Source organism: Nicotiana attenuata, unplaced genomic scaffold (assembly GCF_001879085.1).
Source record: "Nicotiana attenuata strain UT unplaced genomic scaffold, NIATTr2, whole genome shotgun sequence".
Taxonomy (NCBI): domain Eukaryota; kingdom Viridiplantae; phylum Streptophyta; class Magnoliopsida; order Solanales; family Solanaceae; genus Nicotiana; species Nicotiana attenuata.
Window position 1 is genome coordinate 353,775 of NW_017671017.1, and position 6,128 is coordinate 359,902.

Here is a 6,128-nt window from a genome sequence, read left to right on the forward strand (position 1 = left end):
TACGATTAGTGTTATATTACAAAAGGAATCCTTGATATAGATCTGTTTATTGTAACAAATACTATCAAATGCAGGCGTTTTTCTGAAGTTCGTTCTTCAAACAATCTATTTGCATGTGAGGGTAATGCCATATTATTATTCAACAAGGCAGTTAATTGTAGATACTTATTCAAGTCATGCCAAGAAAAGCAACTGACAAAGCAAGTGACTAACACACAACAGACGTGTGACTTTTCTTTGAAGAGAAGATTTCAATAATATTGAAGATGATGTTGTTTGCATAGCTTAATTGAAAGAAGGATATATCGAAGGAGACATAATAAAGCAAATTTCACCAAAGTTCTTTTTCAGAAGCATGATCTTCAATATAATGGTGAAATTGATATTCAACAATTCGTTCATGTGATAATTTGGCTGATCTGTACACTAAGGCATTGCCAACCTTAGTGTTTGAGAAGTTGAAACACAAGATTGAAATGCATTGTCTTCATGGAATAAAGTGATGTTTTCATCAGGGGAGACAAATACGCGATGTACTCTTTTTCCCTTTACATAGGTTTTGTTCCTATGACGTTTTCTGACAAGGTTTTTAACGAGGCCGCAGATTATGTGTATTATAAGATATGCGTACTCTTTTTTTTTTTTCACTAGAATTTTTTTTTCACTGGATTTTTTTCTAGTAAGGTTTTAAGGAGGAACATTATCTCTGGACATCCAAGAGGGAGTGTTACGAAATATTAGATTATGGTAGATGTCCATAATTCCTAAATGAATAACAACCACTATTCTTATCCATTATCTTCATAACTCCCACTACTCCAATACTTATGGCTGTAATTCTCATACCTCCATAGTCTCTCCCTTGATCTTCCTCCATGATCTCAAATGCTTAATGTCATATTTATGGAATTTTTTTGGTATACCTCTATGTAGTAATATAAATAGAGGATGATAAGTCATTTTGTAATACTTGAGTACATGGAAGAAATAAGAATCTCTCATCTCATTCTCTCTATATCTCTTATCTGTTTTCTTATTTTATATTGTTGCTTTGAGCTTAATTTCTTAACACTGTGATGGTTATTTAACTTCACTTAATATTGTACTCAATTTTTCCATGTTTGATTGGATAATACGTTTTTAAAAATATTTTTTCTAGAAAAATAAGTTCCTTAATAATTAGAAAAATGAAGTTCCTAACAGGAATAGAGAAACAAGTTCCATAAATGATATTCCATCTTCATTGCATCTTCCTACCCCCAACACCTCATCTCTACCCCAATCCCCGATCCACCCCACCCTAAAACCACTATCCTTCGATCAACTTTTCACATTTATAGTATTTGTCAAGACTATATATAAATGCTATTAGAATAATATTTTCTGTTTACGTACTAAACACTACTTTCTCCGGCCCACTTTAATTAATTTTTTTGGTATTTTTTTGTGATCCACAATATTTAATTTTTTTAGACATCAAGAAGAATTAACTTCTTTTTTTCAAAGTTGCCCTTGGAGTAAAGACCCTAGGAGTATTTTTTGTATTTCCATCTAATAAATTAATGTTAATATAGTCAATTTTATTGTTAATTAATGCTAAAAGATAAATTCCTTAATATATATAAAAGTAGCAAAAAAATTAATTAAAGTGGACCGGAAAAAATAGTAAATAAGAAAATTACTTATTTTTTTAATAACATTCTTTTGGAAAATATTTTTCTTCGTACCAAATACAGTGAACCACCCATTTATTATGGAGTTAAGGCACATTTGTAGTTGCAGTAATATTGATGATCTTGGACTCTTGATTTTCAGTCTATACTTTAATGTCTATAGATCTTTTATCATCTCATATATTTTTTTAGAGAGAAATGAATCTGAAGAGCTACAACTTAATTGAGAGGTGGATACTGTTATGACTGAAAAACCAGGTGTCGTGCGAAAGTTAGTAAAGCAAACCTTCAACGATGATAAATAAACCAACAAAAGAGAAATATACCAAAAAAGACACAAATATTTAACGTGGTTCAGTCAACTGACATACGTCCACGGCGGAGATGAGCAATCCACTATAATAAAAGAGAGTACAAAATATCGAGAGAACAACCTCACGAAGAGGCAAACACAAGTGACACACTAACACTTGTCTAGTAAAGTCCCCCCCCCTCCCCCCCAAAAAAAAAATGACTCTCAAACCTATATGGCTATATTGTCGATGCTACTGAATGAGAAGGAAGGATCCTCAATTTACAGAAGTCCAAACCATTTCCTACAAGAAAAAGGACTAGCCAAATATGGGAGATTTATAATTTCCTTATACAATAAGGAAAATTCATTTATGGTAAACAAGTTGCCCTTTCCTTCAAGAGATAGGAAAACCAAATATAGTAAGAAAATTAGGACAACACCTAACAATTCTCCCCCTTGACCTGAATTTTCTGACAAATAAACTTGATCCACCTTCTTCACATTTCCTTCAACAAGCCGCATCTCCAAATCTCCACCACAAAGTTTATCTCAACGTAAGTAGCACACCGGTCAAATTTTTCTCAGACAAAATCATGATTGTCAATTATGTTGTGGCTAGTACTAAACCCACCAAGATGAACCTGTCTTGAATCTCGCTCTGATACCACTTGTTATGTCGAGGAAGAGGCAAACCCGAAAATAAAGAACTCCAAATTTTAACGTGGAAAACCCTTCAAATCGAAGGTAAAAACCACGGGATCACAAGGATGCAAAAAGCTCCACTATAAAAATAAGAGGGTTACAAAGGTTCTCCAAATTGTCTATACATCAATTGCCAAACACGGAGCAACAATAGCAACAACAAATCAATTGAAGAAGGAGGAGAAGTCACAAAATTGGAGCTGCTATTTGGGGCTCTAAATCAGAGGCTACAGGCCTCAAAATCTGATCTTTACCATTCAAATCAAACATACGAACACTCAGTCAAAATTTCGGCCCGATCCAACGGTTAACGAATCGGAAAACGTGATTTGAAGTTGGCTGGTTGGAATAAAAATCTGCAGCAAAATAAATACTTTTCTTCTCTCTTCTCTCTTGATGAAAGCTCTCTCAGAAACCACTCTTATATGCTTAAGTCTTTCAAATACTTGTACCAATGAGCATGGAATAATTCTTCAAGGTTGTCCTATTTATAGATAATGAGTGGTGCTTTCTCTTAAATCCAAAACCAACTCTAAATAGGAATAAAAATCGAATCCAATTTTAAATAGGAATGGAAACAAAAGAGAATAGGATTTGGCCATTGGGCCTTTGGCTGGACAACATGGGCATGGGCCCAACAAACTCCCCCTCCAACCAAGGGGCCAAATGTGTCTTCAAGTAGAGGAACTATTAATAGGCTTCATGCCTACCAATTTTCTTCAAAATGTATTCTTATCTGCAAGCTTAACTGCGAAGTCCTCAGGCTGCTCCATATAAATCTCCTCATCTAAATCACCATGAAGAAAAGCAGTATTGACATCCATTTGATCAACCACAAATTCATCAACTGGATCATCCATAACATCTACACCATGATGATCATTTTGATCTTGATCACTATCTTCATTATTGTCTTGGGTTCCTTCATGTGCAATAGGTGCCTTAGCAATAAAAACTGGATCAATATCAACTAAACTCTCATTAATCTGAGAATCTATCTTCTCAGCTTTGTAAATATCTTCAATAGTTTAGTCTTCAAAGAATATTGCATCACGACTTCTAATAAGTTTATTGTCAACTGTATCGTAAAAACGATACCCAAACTCATCTTGACCATAACCGATAAAGATGCACTACTTAGTTTTGACATCCAGTTTTGATCTCTCATCTTTAGGAACATTCACACAAGCTCTACACCCAAAAACTCTCAGGTGATCATAAGAAACATCTTTGGCAAACCAAACTCTATCTGGGACATCACCATCCAAAGCAACAAATGAGACAAATTGATAACATAGGCGACAGTGTTAAATGCTTCCGCCCAAAATATATTTGGAAGTTTAGCCTCTGAAAGCAAGCATCTAACTCTCTCAAATAGAGTTCTATTTATCCTCTCTGCCAAACTATTCAATTGAGGCGTCTTTCGCAGAGTCTTCTGATGACGAATTCCTTGTTCCTTGCAATAGTTATCAAAGGGACCACAATATTCACCACCATTATCAGTGCGAATACATTTTAATTTCTTCCCCATTTGTCTCTCAGCTAAGGCCTGAAATTCCTTAATTAAACACGCCAAATGCTTGATCTTTGGCTTTCAAAGGATACACCCAGAGCTTACGAGAATGATCATCAATGAAGGTCACAAAGTAAAGTGTACCACTTTTTGACTTTACTTTAAAAGGACCACACAAATCAGAGTGTACTAGCTCCAATAAATCGGGCTTTCTTGAGGGAGGATGGCTATGAAAGGAAACCCTTTTCTGTTTGCCAGCTAAATAATGGATACACCTTTTCAGCTTTTCTTGTTTCACTCCAGAAAGCAAACTTTTCTTAGCCAAACACGTAATCCCCCTCTCATTCATATGACTCAATATTATGTGCCACAATTCTAAAAAAGTGTCACTTTCCACCAGATTTATGGAGTCATTAAGAATAGAGCCCTGTGTCATATATAAATGAACAGACTTGACTCCTCGAACCACTACTAACGAGCCCTTGGTGAGCTTCCATTGTCCATTAAAGAGGGCATTATGGTAACCTTCATCGTCTAATCTCCCCGCGGAGATCAAATTGAAAGAAAAGTCTGGAACATGCCTGACATCTTGAAGAACTAACGTTGAACCATTATTAGTTTTCAAACAAACTGTGCCAACACCAAACACCTTAACTTCACTGGCATTTCCCATCTTTAACACTCCAGAATCAACAGGAGTATAAGATGAGAAAAAGTCTTTTCTTGGTGTGACATGTGAGGTAGCTCCAGAATCTACTATCCAGCTCGTCTCATGGGATACTAAATTGATGACATTTTCATCATAAGCAAAAAGAAGGTCATCTCGAACAATAACATCAATATTGTTCTCATTATTTTCAACTTTCTTTCCTTCTCTAATGTCTTGCTTCAACTTGTGGCAAAACCTTTTGATGCGTATTTCTTGCCACAGTGGTTGCATGTAATATTACGGTATTTGGACCTTGACTTACTTCTTCTTTTACCTTTATTCCTCGAGCCTCTTGTTCTATCTCTCCCCCGGTCTTCTGTAACCAAGATACCTTCTTGTGAGGACGAAACCTGAGATTTTCTCCTTACTTCCTCGTTCAACACACCACTTTTGGCATATTCCATGGTCACCTTACCTCCAGGAGCTGAATTTGTCAAAGAAACACGAAGCGTTTCCCAAGAGTTTGGCAGAGTATTAAGAAGCCAAAGTCCTTGTATCTCATCATCTAAATTAACTCCAATTATAGACAATTGATCAAGGACGTTGTAACGACCCGACCGGTCATTTTGAGTTCTAGCGCGCCGTTCAGCTGTTTGAAGACATGAGCAGTTCAATTCAGGCATTATGACTTGTACGCGTGGTCGGAATTGCATTTCGGGGAATTCGGAGTTGATTTGGAAAGAGAATTCTCATTTCGGAAGCTTTAAGTTGAGAGAAATGATTAGGATTGAATTTCAGAGTAAACGACCTCAGAATCGGGATTCGAAGGTTCCAACAGGTTCATATGATGATTTCGGACTTGGGCATATGCCCGAATCGGGTTTTGGAAGACCCGGGAACGTTTCAGCACCTATTGTGGAAGTTGGCATTTTTGAAAAAATTTCATAAGTTTGGATTGAAGTGCATTTCAGTGTTATCGATGTCCGTCTGCGATTCCGAGTCTGGGAATAGCTCCATATGGTGATTCTGGTGTTGGGAGCACGATCGAAAGTGAATTCGGAGGTCCGTGGGTCATTTTGGAGTCACTTGGCTAAAGATAGAAATTTGAAGGTTTTTGAGGAGTTTGACCGGAAGTGGACTTTTTGATATCGGGGTCGGATTCTGATTCCGGAAGTTGGAGTAGGTTCGTAGTGTCGAATATGACTTGTGTACAAAATTTGAGGTCAATCGGACGTGATTTGATAGGTTTCGGTATCAAATGTAGAAGTTTGAAATTCTAAAGTTCATTAACCTTGA